The following is a 24,594-nucleotide window of genomic DNA, read 5'->3' on the forward strand; positions in this document are numbered from 1 at the left end:
ATGAATTATATGCTTAGTACTGAGTGCATGAATAACTGTTTCCTTTAAAGTCATGAATCAGGAAAATATTTCTCTGAACACGAATCAGAGCTGTGCAATACTAGTCCTTTAGCTTGCCTCCTGACTGTGAGTCCTCTTCTGCCTACGTATAAGAATATCCAGACAGAATTCGGAACAATTTGGACTGAAGCTGACTGTCCCTAGAAGCTCAGTATACTTCTAAAACCAATGTCTCCTACCCAAACTGTTTATCTATTTGCAAACATGCACCAACGATATTTGGCACCTCTGGGGTCGCAGAGCTACATGTTGCTTCTTAAAATATAATAACACCACCGTGTTCTGTGCATTAAGGTACCAATACGAATTTATTTTTTTGTAAACAGAAGAAAATAAAATGCCAGATAGAGAGGAATTTGGGGAAAAAATTAACTCCAGAAATCAGTGCAGTTTATTCCACCTTTTGAAGGGGCATTCAGACAGCACTGAAATTGAAAACTAAAATACTTCTTTTGAAAGGTGTCTTACCAGAATGTCAGAGCTTTAAGTGCAGAAGCAAAACCTAAAAATCAGCAGGAATATACACTTTGGGTTTTACCTAAGAAATAATACCCTGACAATAGAATGCATAAAGCAGTCTGAAAAAATATCTGAGGTAGGCTAAAACCAGTTAGGGCACTGGTTGTTGAGAGAAGCATACTTACTATAGTGGTAGGTGTAGAAGACAAACTTTTTTGTATCCAATGGCAAGATTTCCCCACAAATATTTTCATCGATTTTGAAAAGCAAACATGTAACGTCTCTTGAAAAATCCTGCTGATAGCAAGATCCTGCCCAGCAAAAGACAAGCAGTCAAGCTGGGCTCTGGCGTTTCTCAGGGAAGATTTGTTCCAGCTTAACTTGGGAACTGCTAGGGAGGCAGCTTGCCCAGAGTTATTGAACAATCTATTATAATGTGCAACAGGGTTTATGACAGCTGTCTTGAAATGTGATGGTGAGCGACTGGAACCAAAACTCTTCTTTTCCTTTATTTGGTTCCATTTCCCTGATAAAACTATGTCTACATTAGTAACCAAAGCCGAGTGAGGGAATGTTCCTGGGAACTGGCACTGCTGCCTATACCGCTAAACGTTACATCGGTGCCTGGAATGGTTTTGGCCCTGGACATCTGTCGTTCTTCCAGGCAGTTCCCGGGCACGGTTTGGGAGTTTGCAGGGGCCAGGGACATTTCCAGTAGGCTGTTTGCTTGTGGCCACCTGGCTCTGGAGATTAGCAGAGTTTAATGGTACGGCCATGTGCTGTGCCGGGCTAGTTTGCCTCAGTGCCAGAGAAGACTCTGAGAGACCTTTAATGGAATAGACATAGCCTAAATGTCTCAGTCAGCGAACTGTTCAGCATGTTGGGATCTCTACCTCTTCAGCTAGATATATTAATCTGGATGCCAGAGCTCTTGCCAAGATGATACAAAACTGACATATTGCTGAGAAAAGCTCATGTTTTATCATCCTTTCCACATTAAAATAATAATAATGATAATAATAGTAATAATAGATTCTAGACCAGCTGATTTATCTGAAAAAATTACTACTTTCCTTGCAGTGTGGAATATATGCCCACCATAACCATAAGTGAGAGTCCTGACAGAGATTGCTCAGACCTGAAATTACTTTGATAAAGATCAAATCTTTAAAACTCTCTTTTAGTACTCATTCTTTAAAAATGAAATGCAAACCAAGATGCTCTAAGCAGCCAGAATCTGACCCAGCGAGGGTCTGGCCATCTTGTGCAGCAATGACTGTATGCTAGGAGCAAGAAACACATACAAAGAGCACCCCTGCCCAAGAAAGCGTCATCCTCTACGATATGTACAAAGCAAACAAGACTCTTCGGCAAGTGTAAAGAATGGGTAAACAGAGATCATAAAAAGCTGTCATGCCTCATAACAGGTGCTCCAATTTTAATAGTTTCTCTAAGAATCAATATTGTAAATTCAAGTATTTTTAATTCCAGATAGGGGTCGTTAAATAAATAGAGGTGCTACTGAGGTAGGAAAAATCCTATGAGAGAGTAAAAACAAAGAAGCTCTCAAAAAATTAGCTTATGTTCCTGAATGTAGAAGGATTGACAACACTATATCCTCCTAGATAGTTAGAAAAAACTCGAACAACAAAATTTTCTTCGAAGAAGTCATTTTGTTATATGTTGTGCTGCCTATTAACTGATGACATTAGCAATGGGACCTTTTGTGAACAAGCCATATCTGCTTCTTTGTTCAGTGCCTCCAGTGAAGTGGCTTCTCTGTTCTGCTGTGTAAGGTGAGAATCCACGGGACAAGAAGCATATCTCATGGTATCGTGTATCCTGTGAACTACAAATTTGATCTGAAAGCAAGAGTTTTACTTCCTTTAGCACTAAGCCAGAGGCAAAGCTTCATCTCCAGAGCCACAATTTATGTTAGTAGAGTGAGACCACTTGAGTTGATACCTGGATCCATTTCCCAGTTGATCTATCAGAAGGATTTTGTTTAAAGACTACTTGATGCACAAAATAAGGGAGTAACTGTCAGAGATTTTACGTACAATTACACAGGCAAGATTTTCAACTTTTCATAATCTAAGCGCTTTTTTTTCCCTTTAAGCTTTTCCTTTTAATGCCATTTGTACACAGAAGCCTGAATTTTGTTTGCAAACAGAATTCAAGTGACTTGTAATTTTCTGGCTGTTAAGATGGCAGAACACCACATCTCCTGCTCTCTGCTCTGTGCTGCACCTATCATCAGAGCACCTGGGCGCCTTGCACAGTGCCTGACATGACAACAATGGCAAAATTACCATTGTAATTGGGCTCCGCACTCATATTCTCCTCTGTGGCCTCCAGAAAACAGGGCAGCTTCTTTGCCCATCTGTTATTTCTCATCATGGAAGCGGAGAGATTCTTGTCTCTGCCATTCTTTTGTAACTATCTTTCATCAGTCTCCTACACACTGTATTATATTTCAGACATCAAAGTGATCACTGATAGTTTAAACTTTCGCCTGCCAATAGCTACGTCACTTTTGGGGTAAGTGCTGGCAACCTCCGCACGGTACAAGCAGAGAAGATGACTTTGGCACTTAGCCTGGCCTGCACAGCAGTTATTTCTGTACACATGAAACCACTTGCAGCAGCGATATAAGCTCACAGTTGCTGGTATCTGCACGTAATCTGCCTGCAGTGACTCTCATTCAGTTCAGCATCCTTCCATTTCTGTAGCATGAAGTTCACAATTTTCCTGCATTATCTCAACATTGGGAAATATGTTTGCCCATGAAACTTCTCAGTTACTTTCCTGTCTTAATTAAAAATCTTTTTACATAAGCAGCTGGTCATCCATTTATTCAGGTGTGAAAGCCCAGAGCTTATTTAAATAATGACTGTGTTCAGTATAGCTTTCTGTACCTCTTAATATATGCATATAAAAAGGCCTGTGATTTAACACACAAATTACAGTGTATAAATATGTGAAATGGACTGTTACTTTGAATAAGTCAGAAAGGCAACCTTTGTCTGGTGAAATTGTTAGGATGTGGGATTTTCTTCTTTTTGTTTCCAAACATAAAATTCCAAAAATTCCAAAATTCCAAAATTACAGACATATATTTCTCAATAGTGGGAAGATCTGCCTTAAGGCCGTGCCTTCAATAAACCACTTAACTATGGATTTTCTTGAGTTCTCCAGCTGATAAAATACTTTATCATTTTGGGAAACTGTTTGCAGAGATAGAATCATTGAGATGTATTCATACCTTCTTCTTCATGTTCTTTATGTCTGAGCCAGAATATTTCTCATCAAGCAGTCCAGAAACATGAGGTCCAGTGAGGTGAAAGGCAGGAGAAGCAATCACAGAAAATCTTGTGAAACAGATAAGAAAAACCCCCAAAGCCTTCTTATTACAGATGATGGGGAGTGCCACAGTATCTCTTTAAGACACCACCACTCCCGTTTGTCAGAGCTCGTTCATTTTTCAACATGTGCAAGTTGGCCTTGTAAAAAAAAAAACAAAAAAATTGTTTCTTGCAAACTTTGCCTCTCATATAATCTTAAGCTATCACTACTCAAAAGGAAACTGGAGCAGCAGCAGTGAGTCTGAAAGCAAAAAGGCACTACACAAACAAGATCTTTTGAGGAGGCAGTGATCTTGCAGCGTTATAAACTGCAAAGTCATTTTCCACAATAAAGAATTTATTTAGGCAGATGTAAGAGGATTAGAGGATCAACAGAGAAACATATCCAGAAGTATTATGTAGACAGAAAAAAAAAAAAACAAATTTACTCTTTGCTCCCTCCATCATGCTAGTTTCACATTGTTCCCAAGCAAACTTATTCACATGAACAAAATACAGTAAACATGGGACATTTAATAAGCTGGATATAACACTCATCTGACCAAAGTGAAGAAAGCGAAATTAAATCAAAAGGCTCTTGAAGAAAAGGGAGACTGCTCAGAAAAGTACAAAAGACCCAAAAGCCAGAGCAGAAGACAGTTGTAATCCTGTCACCAGACACAGTGATGACATGAGGATTATTTTCTACTCAATATTGGCCAATATTCCATAACCAAGGTTTCAAACTGTTCAATTGTTTCAATTTGTTCTGTTCTGCCTTTTTCCCTTTGAGATCAGCTTAGTTGGTGTTTGGAGTTTAGCAGAAACTGTAAGTTTTGAAAATTGTTTCTTTACCCCCCCAAAACTGAAATGAACTTTGAATGTAAACCACTTTTTTCCCCAGCCAACGGAAGTATTCCTCTGCTCTGAGGCTGCTGCGTAGCGGTGCTGTACCCTGCAGAGCAGCCACCAGAACTGGCTCTCGGGCTCAGGCACGCTGCGTCATCTTTGTATATGCTGCACATACCTCACACAGTAACACGTGGAAGCTTGAACGTACTTGACATCCCGGATCAAAGTTGTTTTGAATGCTAAGTCATGTAACTACTGTAAAGCACTGTACGTTCTGTCATCTGTACTTAACAGAATGAGGAGAAATGCCATATTACACATAGAATTATTCCAGAAGATTTATGCAACAAGGTTAACTTTGTTTCAGCTAGCAGTGTCTGTAGGTAGAAGACAGGAGATGCCAAAATTCAGGTTGCCCGTGAAACTGTAAATTGTCCTCTTTGTGGTAAGACTAGAGTCTTTGCTTGCTCCAGGACAAACTTTCTTTCACAACCACTTCCTCATTCAGTGCACAGTTCTTTCTTTGTAAGCTAGATAAGAGCTCCCTGTCTCCCAAGGTTGTATGAAGATAAACACATGGGAAGTTTGCCAGGTGCTCAAGGACTAACGAATGACTCCGGTGTTAGGAGGCAGCATGGAGGCTCTCGAACCCGTGCAGAGGGGCTGCGTTCTTCCAACACCTTACACTGGAGCCAGTTCTAAGCTGCTCTGGATTTCTTCCCCCCTGCCAAGGGCTAATGTATAGGCCAAACTTGGGCAGACTTGCACAGGAACAAATAAAACACTCCTTACACAAAGGCCATGCACTCTACTGAATTTTACATCCTTGCTCCAAAGTATGAGAATGCCAGAGCATACCAAAGAAAATGTCTCAGTTCTTCTTTTAACACAGAAAAAAAATGATTATTTTCACGCGAGCCTTGTTCTCAGTGTTACTGAATCACTGAAATATTCCAAAAAGGAAAAACAGCTGGCCTGAAAATGTTCTGCTCAAATGTTCAAAGTTTCATAAATACCCTGAAAACCAGGGTACCACAATGGGACAACTCCCACTGGCAACTCCCCTAACTGGCAGTGCTACCAACCTACTAGATAGTTAGGATTTTGTGTGTTCTGTTTATCGCAGGCTATGTTGTCAGCTACCCTCCAATGCAAGCAGAAAAATAAAGAGAGAAGGAGGGAAGTTAACAGGAGGCAGAGCTGCCAGCTGAACTCAAACAAGTCCAGAAAAAGCCAGTGGCCAGTGGCCAGTTTGGGCACGAGGAGACACAGAAGGACAATTTGTTGTATATGCCATGTCCTTTCAAAGTTATATGAAACACACGCACATCATACTGGTACCGAAAGCTTTCACAACATGAATAGTCTTTACCTCTCCCAAGGTCATGTGCCTGAAAGCTACCCAGCTAGTCAGATTGGTGCTTAAATACGAGAGGAGCCATACAGGCTGCTGCGATAAAATTATCACAGCCATGTTTCAGTAGATGAAAAAGAAATCCGAGATGTGAGCTCATATCAAATCCAGGAAAGAGCATACGCGGACAAGTAACATGCAATTCTATTCGTGGGCCAAAAGGAAAACTGGAACAGGTTTTACACAAACCGACCTTTAGAGAAAGAGGAGCAAAACAATACCTTCTCCCTAGGCAGCAAATGGGCACTTACGGAGCCATGCAATTACGGCACGGTCAGTACCGAACCTCCACTCTATTTGTGACACTAAAAGGAACTCTAGGCAGGGACATCTCATTTCCTTCTTCAGTTGAATTTAAAATGTTTCTATAACAACACATGCAGGACACAAAAGATCTCAGCTAGAAGCCAAATTTTGAATATATAGTTTGGACCTCTCAGAGTTATACAGGCAAAGTGCAAACCAGTAGAGACTTAACAGTTTGGCAGTTTATATTCTGCTAACTTTAAAATTAGATATGACAAACGATTAGCTTGAAATAAATTCTAAACTGTGGTTGCATGCATGTGAGGTATAAAAAAATTCAAGTTCTAGAATTTTTAAGTGTCCATTGAGTAATAAATACTGGTTATTGCATAAATTTTAATATCTTTAGCTCATGTATGAAAGAAGAGATTTAGAATTGCAATACTGTATTTAATTTCCGGGAGCTTTTCATTGCGTGACATAAGTTAAGCTTATAAAGTTCTCACATCAGGGTCAAGAGAACTCCTAGAACACCAGAAATTCTTTACTTCACAGCGAATTATGGACAGATAGAGCTGTCATTTGGAAGAAGATAATACGAATATCTTACTCAATAACCGTACTTGTATAGGATGTTGCTTTTAAATCTGTAAGTGGGTTTTTGTACCTCTTATCTTTAGTAATATGTGATCCTATCTTTGGACTGCCTGTTACACTAATATGAAGTGACAGTTTTTTACCAGGGGTTCAAATTTTATTTGACCTTCCATTCTGCCCTCGACAGGTGAATGAATAGGACTGTCAATTCTGTAATAACTAGTTGAATTTTACTTTTAATAAGATTTCCACTGGAGATTATTTTCCAAGCAATTTCACCCATCAATTTTCTATAAGGTCAGTAAAACCACCATCGTTCTGGATCATGAATTGCATATGACAGCATAAAACAAGGATAAATTACATGTACAATATATGATAAAGAAGATACAAAAGGTAAGGAAACTACTTTTAATAACCAGTTGAGTTTCAAATATCAGGGACTGGCATGGAAAGAAAAACTGGAGAAACTTGGCAAGAAGAGTTACACTTCCATAATGTGATTTTTGTGTATGCTTTCCATGGACTTCATTCAGAGTTACGGCTGCTCAGCACCTCTGAAAATCTGACGTAAACAATAATATCACATTTAAAGCTTTGGAAAGCAATGCACTCTCCACTGCTACAGTATTTGTACAGCATGAAATGAGGTTATTTTATGAATGAAAAATGAATGAATTTATGAATGAATGGGTGTGTCCTTTCCCCAAAAGCCTTTTGGAGAGCAGAGGGCAGTAGGATGTCAGAGTGGTGGGGTTTCTTTCCCTAACCCCTCAGACAGCCTGATCCCCTTGTGGGGCTCTGATCCCAGGAGGAAGGCTAAGCGCAAGGGGGTCATGGGTGCCTTCACCTGGGCCTCCTCCAAAGACAGTCTCCCTTCCCTGCCCCACATGCACACATGCATGCGCTTTACTCAGGAGTGAGGCTGGCCAGGTGAAAAGAGAGGCCACATGGGTCCCCTCTCTCGTCCCTCCTCAACCAGAGAAGCTGTGAAGGGCTCAGATGTGCATCACCCAGCTCTAAGGAGTGGCCACGGAAACAGGAGAAACAGAAAAATCCCTATAGTCAGATCTGGAAGTACAGACCAAGAAAAATCCCAGTTTTGCACCTCAGATTGGGGCCTAGGATGACTATCAGAGCCCCAAAATTTTGGTATAAATTGCAAAGCTCCCATGATATCATACCCATTACTGGTGCCATGGTTTTAGCAAATTCCCACTATATGCATCCCAGGAGTAGAAGTCAGATTGAAATGCTTGCCATTCTAAATACTGCTACACTGCTGCATTTTCCAGTCTGAAGAGTAGAAGGGATTTAGGTGGCAATCAGCCATTCATAATACAGTTTTTGTTTCCAAAGAGAACTGCAATCTCTTTCACACGAACTTCAGCACTTAAAAAAGATGATAGTTTATAAGTTGTTCTCTCTTGCTGTTTTTGCTACTTCCTGCAAACTCTGGAAAATATTTGGAAATTATTTAAAAGCTAAATTATCAGCTGTGGTTATTAATTCCCCAAGACATCCCTCCTTTCTGGTTTGTTGCCTGTAGCAGAAAAGTAATTTAAAGCGACCCAGACTGTGCCTCCCTTCTGCTAATGTCGTGTGAAGCTACTTCAAAGCAGCTGCCTTCCTACAGCAGCCCCTTGCCCAGTTACTCCTGCAGCAAGGGGGCGCAGATTGCCAGGAAAGCAGAACAATGCCCTGCCTCATTGCCCAGAGACCTATTAATAATATTATTATTAATAATAAAAATAACCCTGCCTTGAAAGTGGAAGTCGGACTAGAGCCTGTTGGCTTCAAATTCCAAAAAGTGCTGCAAAGGTTTCCCGCACTGTCACCTCCACTGAGAGCAAGCCCGATGCCAGGAAAGTCAATGGGGGCCACCACGGGCAAACCCCATCTTCTCTGCTTCCTCCCTGGGCTGCGCAGATGTAAGGCACTTCTAGTTGGGTTTCAGCTACAGCAGCTGCAAAAATGTTGTGCATCACCACAGAGCTCAGTGCTGCGCTAACTGAGCTTTCCAGCTTGTGGCTGCTGTTGGAGCGTAGCCAGCCGGCCAGGGGAAGAGGCAGAGGGGAGTTTGTGTTTCCATCCGTATAGACATACCTTAAGTCTGAATGGGGAATGGGGACACTTTACTCCCCAGGCAATTGAAAAGAAGATTACTTGAAGCTTCCTACATGCCTTTCTTTTTCTGTTATCAGTGGGAATATGGAATATGCAAGTCTGAAGCCATCTAAGGAATAAAGCTTTGTTAGGAAACGATAGCTCAGCTAGCTGTATCAGAGTTTAGTTCATTTGCAAAATCTGCTTACAGTGACCACAGATCCTGCACTGTGAATGTGTCTAAGCAGGTGAACCCCTCACCTCTGAGGAGCCCTGCTGAAACTGCGCAGCACCAAATACACTGTGGGCTTCCCTTAAAGAGGAAAGCTTGTAGAAATGGGATGAAAACACACACTCCCCTATGTGTACAGATACTTATATGTATGTGTATATACATATATACATATGTATATATACACATGCATACATATATACTCACATACTTTAGAGTACTTTAACCTGGAATCACCCAAACTGGTGACTGGGCTTTTCCTTTTCTCCTTACAGCAAGAGTGTGATGATGGAACCTTAAGAAAATTAAAGCAAAAAAGAAAGTTTCAAAAGCCCACAAACATCTCCATCAAAAAAGCTTTTCACATCATCTTTGTGCTCAATGTACAGTATCAAAAAAAGTTCAGTTTAATAGCTGACTCCTTATAAATGATTAATGTATTGTATTGCATGTAAGTGCTCTCCTGTTTCTAGGAACATCCAGTGGGTAATATTCTCATTTGTTATGCATGTCCATGTTCTCTTATAATTACAGTGAAATAACAGTTTGGGGGGAAGTGGTTTTTAAAAGCATGTCGGGCACTACAAGAGGAGATCAAAATATAATAAAACTTACATGGAAGCAAAAATCATGCATGAATAATGGCACGAGCTTTAACAATGGACTGAATAAACACACGCAATTCTAAACAGGATGGACTGAGTTTTCATAGTAGTAATTAATCATGGAAGGCTACATTCAAATGAAGAAACTGAGCAGATAAGCTCACACATAACACCATAATCATTTGCTTCCAAAATACATGCCCGAGTCCCACCAGCAGGGAGATACAACAAGTCAGTGTAAATCTTTACACATGGTGGTTAGGGCCTTATACATGCGCTAAATGCACATGTAAAATTAACCTCAGCAAATACTACTGACTAAAACAGGCAGCCTTTATTTCAGTGAGCAGAGGAGTGGAGAGCGCAGCTGGAATGACCTCAAGTCCATGTTCCTGCCTTATCAAGGAGTAGAAAAACACTGTAAAATGTGCCAGGTAAGGCACATCAGCATCTAGTCACCTGATGTTTCACTATAAGGAGAGAGGACACTGAGGCAGGGTTGGGAATGACACTTTGCTCAGTTCTTTAAAATGAAAAGAAATACTTTCTCTAAGTATGCGGTAAGCAGAGCTCTGAACACCTCTAACAGAAGATCACCTGCAAGCTCAAGCAAAACTCCTCATAGCGACTAGAGCACATTACTACCTATGCAACCCTGTTGGGGATTCTGGATCACACCTGACCGTGCTAAAAACTACAAAATAAATGTGTTTCCAGCTTTCCCATCTGCATTCTGAATCAAAGGGCTCAGCTGCAGGGCACTGACATTTATCTTAGTTAAAGTAAAATGCAGGTGCAGTGATCAACCAGTGAGCAGCAGTCTTTGTGGAACCACTCAGTCACCCAGATGATCACAGAATTCACAGGTTGGCCTATCATTTCCCAAACATCAAATTAAAATTAAAATTAAAGAAGACAGCCTAAGTCTGACTTAAACAATGGAAGCAATCACTGCAGAACAAAACATGTCAGGGGCAATTTTTTTTCAGATTATTATTATTATACAGTTAAAATAAAAATCATTGAGCTGATCAGCATAAAAGAAGTTCAGGAAGAAACATATTTTACCTACACAAAGTTTGTTTTTGAGTAATGGGATTGAAATGCAATGCATTGAAGGTAATATCCAGATATAACAATGCTCCTTTAATCCAAAGCTACATAGATTTTGGAGTCTTTATTTTGCTAAAATAAACTCAAGAAAAGAGACTTTGTGGCTTAAATTGCTCTGAGAATTCTGTATATCCTCTTTGCAGGAATACTAATGTGCAATGTAATGTGAGAAAAGAAACAAAGACAGAAAGTAAGAAGATTCAGACTGAAGGTATTTATTCATCCCCACGCAAAGGGAAAGCTTCAAGACTTGTCTGCAAATATTTTTAAAGTGCCAGCACCAAGGAGTGAAAGGTATTAAAGACACTACCTACCTTCTGCAATAACATGAAGTATCAGAGTGAAGAAAGAAAATGTTTTTCTTTCCCTGCTACTTACTTTCATTCCCCACAACAGTAATCTAGTCTTCTGTGGGAGGTAATGGCACTTTAAAACTTGAAGCATGAATAAGGGGTCATGAACTGAGACAGCCCAAAGGCTAAAAAAAAAATCTACTACCAATCTTAATACAGCACTTTAAAAGGATATAATCATTGTGAAGTCTGTCATTTGTGTATATGAAGGGCTACAAGGGGATGCAAAACGTTAACAAATTTTCTCTAATGCTGACAGTAGTTACAATGGCCTGTGGGCCTCGAATGCCCGGCAAGACCCTGCCTAGGAGCCCGTCCCTAGCCAGGAGATGCTGCCCTGGCAGCGGGCGAGATACGCGGGTCAGGCCCCTGGCTACGTCTTGGCTGTGGATGCAGGAGCCCCAAGGTGCGTCCACCGGGCGCAACCCTGCTGCGTGCTGGGGGCGAACCCGCGGGGACCATCCCCCTGGCCTGCCCTTGGTCTGTGCTGGCAGAAAAGCCAGAAACACCAGCAAAGAGGGGAAGCCGGTGAATTCAATGGGCTCCCCTGGAGGCAGCACTGCAAAAAATACCTGCCTTGCTCCGTGCGCACAGACTAGGAGCCGCTGGGCCCTGCTCACCGCTGTGGGGAGACGGCAGGTACAGCGTGGCATGTTTCTCTCTTTCCGTCTTGCACACTGCGTGACCCCAGTCTGGCCCGGCCTTTCATACTCTACCCTTGTCCAGTAAAAGCAGTGGAAGTTTTCTGGTGAGACAATAATCAATTCAAAGCACTACCAAAACCCCTCCGAGCAAAACCCACCCCCAGCAAAAAAAGAAAATTCAGGGTTCACAACGTTGTGCGAATGACAACAGCTCTTTTCTGCCTCTACCCTCTATGTAGTAACACAAAAGGTCTTAAGAAGCACCCCAAACGTCTGGGTTTGACCCTAAGAGGCTAAAAATCTTAACAGAAATTGCACAGGGAATTTCTTTTCTTTCATAAGCTTCAAAAACACATTCTTTGAAATCCCCGGTGTTCTTCTGTCAAACAACATAGAGGTGAATAAACGTAGCAAAGAGCAAAGGAATTATAGGGGCCGATTCTCCCCCGCCTTTCACCGCATTGTATAGCTGCTCACATCTGTACCACGAGAGTTCAAAATGTGAACAAAAACTCTGTCACTGTCTGACAAAGACTTCACACTCTCTTTGTATCAAAAAGCACCCATTCACATTTTCAGCAAGGTTTCTTTCTCTCCAAGAAAAAAGTTCTCAAACGTAAACCACGTTTTTCTACTGCCGGTGCCCAAGAGCTCCCCACGAAGAGAGTTAACTGCACCCTACCCGTTGAAATGATGCTCCTCCGACTGCTTGCTCTGTTCCCTGCTTCTTCTGCCTCAGAGTGCTCAGATCAGACCCTGCCCCAGAGAAAAAGCAGAGTCAAAGGCTTGGGAGAGTTGGAGTCTAGTGCTGGAGTCAGACTGCAGGAAGATCTAGGAGTACTGGGCTGAAGTGGCGTGGAAGGGAGACGTAACAAAGTGCACTATCACTCAACCATCAAGCACAGGTAATTGAGAGCATCTTAATTTGAAACTGCTGGACACCATCTGGCGATAAAATAAGGGAACACCAAGTGAGCTAAAGCAAGCTTGGGCGGTTCAGAATATTTTATTTAAACCATATAATGAAACCCCCCATCATCTGCATTCATACTTTAGTGTCTTTCCAGTTTAGCAGTTTAATACACTTTGTATTAGCTTTGTTTCCCCTTCATTTCAGTTGCAAGCCAATTTCAGCTTTCCCTTTTCTACAGATTGTATCGCACACATGCACACACACATAATCTGCTCATTCAAAGCATTTCTAACATGAAAGGGACTGAACTGCAAAAGAGAGCAGCTGAGACCTATAAAGTTGTGTCACTCCTAAAGGCAGACACTGGAGATAGCCCTTTCGGTGATTATGTTAAACAAGACTGAACTGAAGAGTTAAAAAAGACAGGGTTTGCTTTCTGCCTCCTCCACAGCTCCCATGTGAGTATTTATGAATCCTGGGACAGGAGCCAAATTAGGCCTAGCTGACCATTAAAAGAGTGAGTGATTTCCTAACACGGTGAGATTTCAGTATATGTAACAGCTTTAAACAGCTGAAGTCCTGCTTCTAATTATTTTCGCTAGGTATGAAATATTTGAGGAAAATGCATAAAGTATCTTTAGTTTGTTAATTACCAGCTGGTTCCTACTGCGAGTTATTAAGCTACTACTGCAGTGACTAATGTTTCTGACAATACTAAATTAGCAGAAACACCTTGCAGAGGAATGTGACCTGATTGGCCTAAGAAGGACTAGCTGCAGGTGTTTGTTTTCAAATAAGCATGGTTTCTTAACCCAGACGTAACACAACAAACATCGCACGCCGTGGGCCCAGAGCTGCCGAGCAGCATGGCGACCGACGGGCACGGGCTAGCGGCTCCCCGTCCTGCCTCCCCTGCCTGCGCAAGCCCGGCGCTTCCCTGGTGCAGCCCGGCTGACCAAAGTCGCCGCTTGCACGCTTCACTGCCGTCTCCCATGAAAACCAGAAACGCACATGACTTGCGAGAACCCGCCGCGCCTCGCAATTAAAGTTTGACCCTGAGCGCGGAAGGGAACTGCCCGTTAATTGCCTGCGCTAGCCTTGCCGCACAGCCTCGCTTTTAAAGAGGCACCAAACTCCCAAAGAAAAAGCGATTACGTTCGCGTCAAAACACTTGCTCTGTCGTCCTCTTCTCCCAAGTCCCAGCTGTCCTCATTCCCAGCTCCCTTCCAGCCCAGCGCACGCTCTCCGCTCTGCTACCCTGCGAAGCGAAAAGGCGCTGCCGCGTCGGACGGGCCTGGCCTCGCGGCCGGCAGAAGGCGAAGAGTTAACGCCTGGCGCCAGCTGGCACCCACGGCACTGCCTCCGCCCGGGGGGCTGCTGCTGCCGCAAGTCCTCACTGGGGGAATTTTCAAATGAAATTATTTCTTTTCAGAGGAAATAATCTGAGCTTATCTGCCAAAGACCTTCCTCACATCAAACAGCCTGTGCGGCACAAAGCATTCAATACGCTGACGGAGTCTGGCCCGTGCCTGGCAAGCCATCTGCCTGCATTGCCCAAACATAGCAATGTTAGTTAACCTTTTGCAGGCCATGACCTGCAGCTCTGTGACTGCCCCCAAAGCCTGCCTCTTGCTCGGGACGCAGCCCTCGGCGCGGGCCAGGCAACCCGTGCTCATGGGCGCTGTGATGACCTGCTTCTTCTAGGCCTCAGCAAGGAGCCGTACAATTTTAACATCCTCGCTTCTGGAAGTAAACCAGACACCTGCCGCAGGTGCTGCTTGCCCATTACACAGATTTAGACTGGCAAAAAAGCACTGAAGAGTTCTCTCGGCTGCTATTTTGTGTGTGGCGGGTTCTCCAGTCAGAGTCCAGTGCTCAGTGATTTCAGTGGGAGAGCTGGAGATGTAAAGACCGGGAAGCATTAGCCCAGTAATGAACTGGGAGCAGTGCCATGCCACACTGGAATAGTCAGGATTCCTCCTTTTCAAGCACTGTGGTTGCGACGTCTGTCTACTGACGCCTGTTAGATATCAGAGGCTGGATATGCGTGTGAGTTTACATACCTAGAAACCCTGAAGCCATCAATTCACGTATTTAAGTAATTCCCTAATGTTAAGCACATGAGTGAACTTCTGAAATGAAAACAAAATCAAAGCCATTCACTTCAGCATTCAATAGCAGGTCTATTAAATTGCAATGGATGTTCGACCAGGAAAAGACAATCAGGATGATGGAAATGTGATTGCCAATAACAGGTTTCTTTGCACAGTTCCAGACCAGGCACACCACCTCTTCTCTCCTCTGAATACAGGTCTTTTCTTTTTCTTTCCTTCTTTTTCTCAGCCAAAACACTTTCTGCCAAATTGATTAGGTTAATAATGTTATACAGGAACTTACACTTCTTACTGCTAAGTGTGTGAATAATGTTACTCTTCTTTCCAAGTCCTCCTGGAATGGTTAGAACAGCCAATCTTCTCTGGTGCAGTTGCATTATAAAATTGCTGAACAAACCTATTCTGCTGTAATGGGAAGGAACACATTTTCTTCCTTACTGTAAGTAGGTCAATGAAAACATGATGTTGTGAGGATGAAACTGTTTTCCTCTGTCTTCTTCCCCCTAATGGTAGTTCCAAATCATTCTGATTTAATTATGTTTCCAGTGTTAGCTATAATAACATTGTAAGGCTATTAACAACTGATATATTGGTGGTCCCAAAGTCTGTTTTTTGTGGTTCCTTGCAGGCTTATTCTAAACTCAGGTATATGTGTGTAATTCCTCAGCAGGGCACATCACTGCACAGTCACATAAGCCTGCAAAAAAATGTGGATGGGAAAGTGCAACACTACTTTGTGGTACAAGAAATCTTAACCCCTCCAGCTCTGAGATTAGCATTTTGCTTTTTCATCAACATGATCTCAGGGTAAAATTCTGACTACCTCCTCTACTGTAAAACTGAGGCAGCTACACTGTGAACAATGAACTTCCTCTGAATTAATACTTGCATAAGCAAAGGCAGTGTATTTTCAGTGGAACTACTCCAATTCACAACAACAGGAGACTTCTCTGCATGTATTTCATCACAAGTGATTAACCAATTGCTAAAGAAAATTTAATAATTTCCAATTATATCTCTCTGAATACTATATTCAATTTAAAGGTGACTGACAAGAAAAAAAATATTTTTGGGGAAAATAAATAATAAAAAAATTGTATTACACTGAATAGATAGAATATAGAATGCCTGAAGTCTAATCGAATGAATTTTTAGAAGCCAAAATGGGTGCTTCTTTACTGACTTCCTTTCTCTATTTTCAGCCAGATGGTGTAAACTAGTTTTGCTGACATTATCTAAAATAAAGAGAAAGTAATTAATTCACCTCACGTAATGTCCGTTGTAAACCCTCGCTCACCCACACAAGCACTCAAAAGGCCTGCTTCTGTAAGCAAGTGCTCGCCATGCCAAAGGTTACACGCTCCCAGAACTCACGCCGCATGTCCCGATCCCCAAAACAGGCCTGCTTGTGACCGTAAAGCTATGCACACAGAAGCGGGCACCACTCCATCCTCAGCATGAAATTTTTACCCTATAAAAATCCATGACTTCAAGGGGACTTGGATTTCATTCTAAGAATCCAATTACATGTTTCAAATTTAGGATGGATTGTCAAGTGCCAGCTGACAGAGTGATGTCCCCAAGTATTTCAGGACAATGATATTTGAGCTGAAATCAAAGCCAATCATTTAGATCTTAATTATTTACCTAATGAACTTTTCAAAATGAGGAGACTATATGATTAACTGCCTCTGCCCCTCAACGAAACACATCCCACTCTGCACAGAGATCTTTCCAGCCAGAATTTAGAAAACACGTATTTCATTAAGAAAACAATTCCACATGTGGTATCATCACCATCATCAGCAAATCACAAGAAAGGTAGAAAAGATACCTAATACACCTCCTACTGCGAGATAAAGTCAGATACACTTCACTCATATTTATTAAAGCCATTCCTAACACTTCCAATGATGGAGACTCCACAACATCCACTGGCAGGGATGCCTTATCTCAAGGATAAAAGTTTCCTAAGGTTTCCCTAATCTTTCTTTCTTCACTTTAGACCCATTTGTCTTTGTCTAAGGGCACAGAAAAGAGATTACTGGCTTTCTTTCTGCAACAGCCTATTCTGTGCTTTCTGTGCTTAAAAAGCTGTCCGTCTCCTACACCGTCCCCAGCAGGCTGCTCTTCTTTCTGCACAGCAAACATAAACCTTTCAGGTTTCCTCTCTGGGACACGTCCTCTGGTTCTCTGCTCATTTTTACTGCCCTCCTTTCCACTTCCAAGCTGGCCCACTTTTTCCTGACGAGCTGTGCTCCAGACCGAACACACCGCCAAGGAGGCCTTACCAACGCGGAGATTACTGCATGGATCTTGCAGGGTGCACTCCTGTATACATCCCAGTATGGTGCTTGCCTTTTTTTTCCTTTCTATTGTGCAACAGCTCAACATTGCCAATTCACGTTCAACTTGAGATCCACAGTAACTCCTATCTTTTTCTGGAGAGCTTCTGCATCACCAGTTGTTCCCCAGCCTGTTTTCGTGTCAAGAACTATCAACAAACAGCTCTGTGAGCCCTTTGGGGCTATACAATACTGCTAGTTTCTATGCGCCTGGTGAGCCAAACATGCCTTTGCAATGCTGCTTCATGAAAGGCAGTCAGTTGCTCTTAATAGTGAGTTGCTCTTAATAGGCACACAGTGAAAAATACTGCAAATCCAGCAAGGACTGGGCCAATATTTGTATAACCTTCCTCTCTTTTATTCCCCTGCTCTGTCCACCTGGGGCAGGGTGGAAAAGAAAATTAAGAGTATTTCCTCAAAGGATGAGTTACCCTTTGTTATTTCCTTGCTCTGTATTAAGACTGTCAGTGAATAAAGTCATGCCTAATACAAGCCCTAGCAGTCATCTACGGTGGTGTACAAAACAAAAATGATAGGACTAATGACCTGTGAAATAGGTATAGCCAGACCTGGTTAATCCAGGGTTGCTTCATTGCAAAATGTGGGCATAACACAGTGGATGACTTATTTGATACTTTGCATGCACAGTCACAAAAGCTGAGGCTTTGTACACAAGGCATTTATTCCAATTTTAGGGAAAAATGAGTGGCCTAATAAATTATCATAGTCCCTACTTACCTTAGGCCTATTTCCTAGAGAATACATTGTTTCAATGTGGATGGATATTAAGTAGGAAAACAGCACAGATTAAGCACATTTACTCCAAGTTACTGTGGAGTTCTCATGAGTAATTGTGTGTGACTCTCAGCAGACAGCTATGTGACTGCAGAAGCTGGAAATGGAGAAGACTTACTAGATCAAACCATCCCACCTTTCTGGAAATGCAGCATCGCTCATTCCAGAAATGTAGGAAGGCTGATTGAGGGAACATCCCAAGGGGAGGATGCCACCACCAAAGAGCACCACGCTATGCCAGCACAGCTATTTGGACTGCTTGCAGGTATAACAGGGGCCATTTCAGCTTCCTGCTAGAGAAGGTGGCAATGGTCAGTCATTCTCCTGGCCTGCACAGTCTCTTAAAATCCATAAACTCCAGTAAAAAATCCATAAAATCTGGTAAACTCAGGACTGATAATATGACCCCAGAATCCAGGTCCAAGCATTCTCAAAATTTTGTCCATTAACGTCCAACTGTCTGTAACTGAACTTTTTAGCAAAGTAATTAGCATCTTTTATTTAACTCTGTGAAGTTTAAGATGGTTATCTTATCATCTCTGATATAGAGCAGAAAATATCCCATGAGCAACAGAGACCTGGCACTCATCTACTTAGGGAACCAGCTCTTCTTGGGCAGCCATTTTTATTCTCGGTCTTTTCTACTATTTGACTGGTTAGCAGAGATTTATGAGGTAGAAGGGTATATCAATGACATTACTGAGATGTTTTGTTTTCCATTCAATATATTTCCTTTCCAGACATTTATGACAGAGGCATAAGCCTACTGGCTGTATATTTCCATAAATATCCTAAACATGAAACTCAAAAGGAAAACCACTGTAGGGTCCTTACAGCTATCTGATATCCAAAAACTCTGATGCACTTCATTTACAAGGCAGGGAAGATATTATCTCTATCTCTCACTGTTGCAATGTTCATGTTGCTAGATGTTGTGCAGTGAAAATGCATCATCTTGCCAAGAGTTCACCTGAATCTGAAAACTATTTAAAAAATGGCTTTAAAGAGAAGCACTTTAAACTCTATTTAGGAATACAGCACCAGATTTGATGTAGCTGGAGAATTCATGTTTGCTTGAATTCTTTTCAACATAAATCATCAACTGTCTAATTTATTTATTTAGCTATAGAATTTCTGAAATTGTATTTATTATCTCCTAGACTCACATTAATTGCCTTACACTGTCATTATTTTAGCAAGTTTCCTATGCTTCCACCCACTTCCTACTCCAAAACTCTTTTTCTCAGTTGCCTTGCCAAATTCTATGCTTGACCTGAAATTTAACATACTAGATATTGGAGTAATAAAGCTGAATGCATTATTTATACATATCAAAGATGAAGTTAGGGAAAAAAGAAAGGTTTTACTTGTGTTCCTATGCTAAAAAAGACCCTTATAATTCTTTTGTTGAGAAGCCTTCCACCATGCCTTCAAACAAAAACTTGAAGTCTGGCAGGCCGGAACAACTGTTATCTTTCCTCCATCATCAGCAAACAGTCATTAAACTTACCAGCAAAAGGCCTAGTTCATCCTTCTCCAACACTGGTCCACAAAGACCTTAACAGCTTCTGTGTGCTAGCAATTCCTCTAGCAGCCAAACCGATAAAGGCTGGGGGACAGAAAGGCCTGAATCTTGCTGACCATTTCTGTTTTGAACCGACAGGAGTCTATGGGAGACGTATTCAGGGGCAGCCTCTTGCAAACCACACACAACTTCTTGTATTTGAAAATTTGCCTCTCCAGAAAATTCCTCCCCAGCCGAGACTGCAGGAGCAAACGGCAGGGACAGACCAGGGGCTTCATTGTATTGCCACCTCCACATGCGCGCAAGTCCGCCCTGGTCGCTGTTACTAAGTATGCAATGGGTTGGCCAAAAATTACCCAGCTCTGTGGCTGGAACGAGGAGGGAAGAAGGTTTGTAGGTTGGGATGAAGTATATTAACAGCCTGGCGGGGGCAGAGAGGCGGGCAGAAAGTTTGCGGAACAGAAAAAGTTGTAAGGGAGAAAAGCTGCAATGTGATAGCTGGTATTTTCAGATGTCTTCTTTTCAAAGAAAAACATGGTCTGTTTACAGAATAACTTGGCAAATTATGTGGCTTGACTCTCAGCTATGTTAAGGGTTCCTTGCATTCCTGTAGCAGCGTAACACAGTTTACACCTGCATTAAACTGACATGAGTTTTTCTCCTAATGAGACATGCAAATTGACCAAACTTTTAAGGATCAAAAATAAAAATAGAAAACACTTTGGATTTTATTCGATCTGTTTGGGAATGCATTTTGTTTGTATACATTTAATGCAATGTGAAATATTTGTAATGGTAATAACAACTAAAATGCTCCATGAAATACTAGGTTAAATGCTTTCAAACATGGATCTATGATGTGCCTTTTTTTCCTGGCTTCCAGTCTGCAAAAGACTGGCCATCTCTCCTAGATTAAATTTAATTTCTTAGGTAGCTGAGGAAGTTTTCAGTTACACAAATTAGTTAAAACTTCATGTTAAGAAAGTACAGAGGTTTCAGAATTATGAACTCAAAAGTTAGAAAATGTTTAAATTAATGTGTTGCCTTTACAATCTGATATGTTTTTTAGATGTAAACTTAGTCATTCTGAAGTCAGCTTGTAGGAAAATTAATGATCTGACAACAGGGAATAAAGTGTTTCCATATTGCCGTATCAAGTGAATGATACAGTAGTTCTCGTAATCTGATATAAATGAGTTGTGTATAAAAAAATACATATATAGATACACGAAATGAAGCCAAACTATCACTGTTTTATAAATCTGGAAAGAATCAAAAGCATTGCTGGATCTTGCGCCCTTTCCGGGGACAACATCACATTAAGAATGAACCAGAACTGCAAAGGTAATAATTACTAGAAAGCATCTGTTCTTGCTAAATCGTATATTTAAAAAATGTATCAAGAAAGGATAAGATTACTAATTCTATCTGCAGCTGTTCTTATTTGGTAATGAGAACTCAAGGAAAACTTCACCAGCCCAAGCATATTCAAGGCTGCTTTAGCTGTGCTTACTTCAGTTGTGCCTACAAGAACTAGGCACTAGTTGTCAATAAATTTTTTTAATGCCTATTTGCTCAAACTAGACTTTTTTGTGTCTGCTTCATTTTTCTTTTTCCCTTTTCAGGTTCTGGTGAGTGCAAATGTTCTGACAAATTTACGGGGAGGTATTTTATCTTATCCTTACAAAAGATAGAAAAGAAAAGAAGAATGCAGCACTTAGGTACCACTTTTCATCCCTTGATCTCAAAACACTTCACACAACAGGGCAAGTTTTACTGTCACCATTCTTAGAAAAGGATATACCAAGCCCCTACCTGACTTGTCAAAGATCACAGAAACAGAAACTCACTTTCTGTCTTCTGCTCCCTCCATTGCCCTAAGAAAGGTAAATTCAGCAAATAGATACCATCAGGCCAGAAATAAATTAACAAATAAAGATTCACTGTTTTCAGTGCTTTCCCATCTTTTCTTTATTACTCAGAATACAGTCCCCAGCTCTTTACAGCCAAATACAACAAGAGGCAACACAACTGGTTCAGACAAAAAAAAGATACAGTAAAACTTGGCTTCATGTAATATCCCTCTGCTAGAAAGGATAGTTTTATTAAGCCTATTAGGCATTCTCTCAACTACCACAGCTGCAATTAGCTGCATTTTTAAGCATCCTATTGGTGGGAAATATCATTGTATTTCCAGGTAAAGTTGCTCCATACAATAATAATTAGTTCAGGAAGTACTTTTTCCCTTGACACACAAGGAGCCAGAACCAGTAATAAGGGAAGGAGGTCTGATACTACTTGAACTGAAGGACTTCCATGAATTTCCAGTGGATGGGACTGGGAGAACTCATGGACTCAGAGGTTATAATATGGCTACACAGCACATCAGAATTTCATTAGGTTTTTCTTTTTCACTAGAATTGCCTCTCATCTTACAGAATTTAAGATTTCTACAGCGCGGTGCATTGTATAAAGCATTGCCTGTTTTATCCTGCCAGAACAAATCAGCTGCTGGCTCTGGGAGTAGATTCATTAGGACCCAAAGGAAATTATATCACTGCGAACTACTTCTAGGTACTTTTGAGCTCAGAAACAGGCCAGCATATTCTCAGGGAACCTTAGAGAAACAGTCCTTAAACTCTTCATAAAGCAGTTCCTGATGACACCCCTATTTTCTTATTTTTGGCTGTTCAGCTATGCAGCATGATCACAGAAAAAAAACTTGAAGATGAGAGAGAAACAAAGATTTACAAGGAAAAAAGAAATGTTCATGAGAGAAAGAAATAAAATGGGAACCACATAGAAAAACTGCAGAATGTAACAAGGAAGGATTTTAAAATCCACATGCATTTCTCTGCCCACTCTGAAAGCGTGTTACTAACTGTGATAAAGCAGGCCTTGTCCTTAAGTGACACCGAACAGACAATTCTTTTGAGCAGCAAAGCATGGCAGGCATTACTGACAAACAATATAGCAGTATCAGTGTGGCATGACAACTGCATATGCAATATCACAAAATCAGCAAGCACCAGCACACCAGCTGGAGTCTTGCACTGCACTTCATATGCTTGCCCCCCTCACCAGTGCTCCTTCCCCTGCTCGAGCTCCCTGAAGGCCAGGGCCTGCATGATTTTTCCTTTCCAAAAACAAGAGGCAGGGGCTGGAGGTGGACTGCCCTCCGACCTTCCTCATCCCTTCAGCCAGCAGCACTTCCTCGTCTCCCCAGCGAAATGTTACCGTGCACTTGGGGTTAATGAGGGTCCGTGAGCCCCGGGAAGGTAGGGCAGGGAGGGAAGGAAAGGCTGCAGTGAGCAAGAAGTCCAGTAGATCAAGGGGAATACCGAACCCCCAAAACATCTTCTTAAAGAAGCCCTTGCCATGAAACCTTTAAGGGCTTTTTTCTTTCTTCAAGGAAGGAAAGACTCCTGTACTGCAAGGGTTACAGAGCACTGGAACAGGTTGCCCAGAGAGACTGTGGGGTCTCCATCCTCAGAGATATTCAAAAGCCATCTGGACACGGTCTTGGGCAACCTGCTGTAGGTGACCCTGCTTGAGCCAGGGGGGTTGGATTAGATGATCTCCAGAGGCACCTTCTAACCTCAACTGTTTTGTGACTCTGTGTGATTCTGTGAAAGGACATTTCTCCCTTTCCCCACTCCTCTTCCCCTTCCCTACAAATCCTAGTCACTGGAGGAGTAAGGGGCTAGTGGAGAAGCAGGGAGCAGGGAGAGAAGGAGAGGGAGGAGGAGAGAAGAGAGAGAGATCCCTGGCCCAGCCTACAGCCCTCATAAAGCTCCAACACCCTTACCCAAAAGCATCAGAAGTATTGCCCTGGTTCATGGTTTCACAATCACTAAACACTGAAAACATGTGGTATCATATTCACTGAAACAGTGTGAACAGAGCTGGTCAAGGATTTTCCATTTCAAAAATACGGTAACGTTACATCAACAAAACATAAACTAGATCAAATACATAACATTTTCTATGGAAAAAAATCAGTTTATTGAAAATTTTCCATTTACTGCTAAGGCAAATGGAAAATTTTATTTCCAGTGGATTTGATACACCAAAATATTTTTTCCTTTTGATTATTTTTTTTAAAGTCAATCCAACATCACTCAACATCCTTTCTAAAAGTCATCCAATATTGCAGTTCTTTTTTCTGGAGATGCCCTATTCGGGGGTCAGACACCCATTCCAAACCATGCAGGACCTAGGTTTCTCAAGTGGCTTCACTTCCCAGAACAACAAGGAGATTTTCTCCTCACAAAGTCTCCGTGGTCTTTTGGACATTTAATTATGGAAGGAGGGTCTCAGATAATGAAATGGGAACACCATGCTCCTGAACTATAACTTCTGAAAAGCAATACACTGTGGTAGGGAAATGCAGTTTAATTTTGAACTGACTCAGGAATTTCCCCTGGAACATTAGCTCTATTATCTGCTCACCTCTGAATGTCAGTCTATTTTTCTCCTTCAGTTTAGGAAGCTTATAAAAGATGCAGGGAACTTTTTGTTCCAAATCTGTGGATTCTTCTCCCCTCCCTCCCTCCTCTCTTTTGCCAGGCACGGCCCTGGGGAGGGGGCACGTCATCTGGAAACAGAAGCCTATTGCACCAAGCTTTATCAGAGGTGCTGCCTGTTCTAAGGACTTGCTATCTGAACACAGAACACAGACAAAGTGAGCAAGAAAGGTATTTCCACTCCCTTCAGCTTCGAGGAGCTCAGAGAACTGCACGACTTGCCCGAAGTTGCACAAGAATTTTGTAGAAGAGCCAGAAACTAACTACAGCTCTGCTAAGCCCCAATTTATTTTTTTCACTCATCTCAGCACTTTGTGTTTCAAACTTCTTCTATTTCAATACCAAAAAAAA

At 41.7% G+C, this 24,594-nt stretch overlaps 1 protein-coding gene across 16 annotated transcripts in view; it reads right to left on the bottom strand.

Annotated features, from left to right (window-relative positions):
- The window catches only part of DTNA (dystrobrevin alpha), a 230,041-nt gene that overhangs the window by 157,727 nt on the left and 47,720 nt on the right, over positions 1-24,594 (bottom strand). For 2 of the 16 annotated variants that reach the window (XM_064507583.1, XM_064507582.1), the window contains exon 2: positions 12,708-12,781. The exons of 13 other annotated variants lie outside the window; for them this stretch is intronic. The gene's annotated coding sequence lies outside the window, so the exon portion shown is untranslated. Of the gene's footprint in view, positions 1-9,521; positions 9,542-12,707; positions 12,782-24,594 lie in introns of those variants that run through there. One more of the 16 variants, XM_064507584.1, reaches the window with a different exon arrangement.

The sequence above is a fragment of the Dromaius novaehollandiae genome, chromosome 2, assembly GCF_036370855.1.
Source record: "Dromaius novaehollandiae isolate bDroNov1 chromosome 2, bDroNov1.hap1, whole genome shotgun sequence".
Classification (NCBI taxonomy): Eukaryota; Metazoa; Chordata; class Aves; order Casuariiformes; family Dromaiidae; genus Dromaius; species Dromaius novaehollandiae.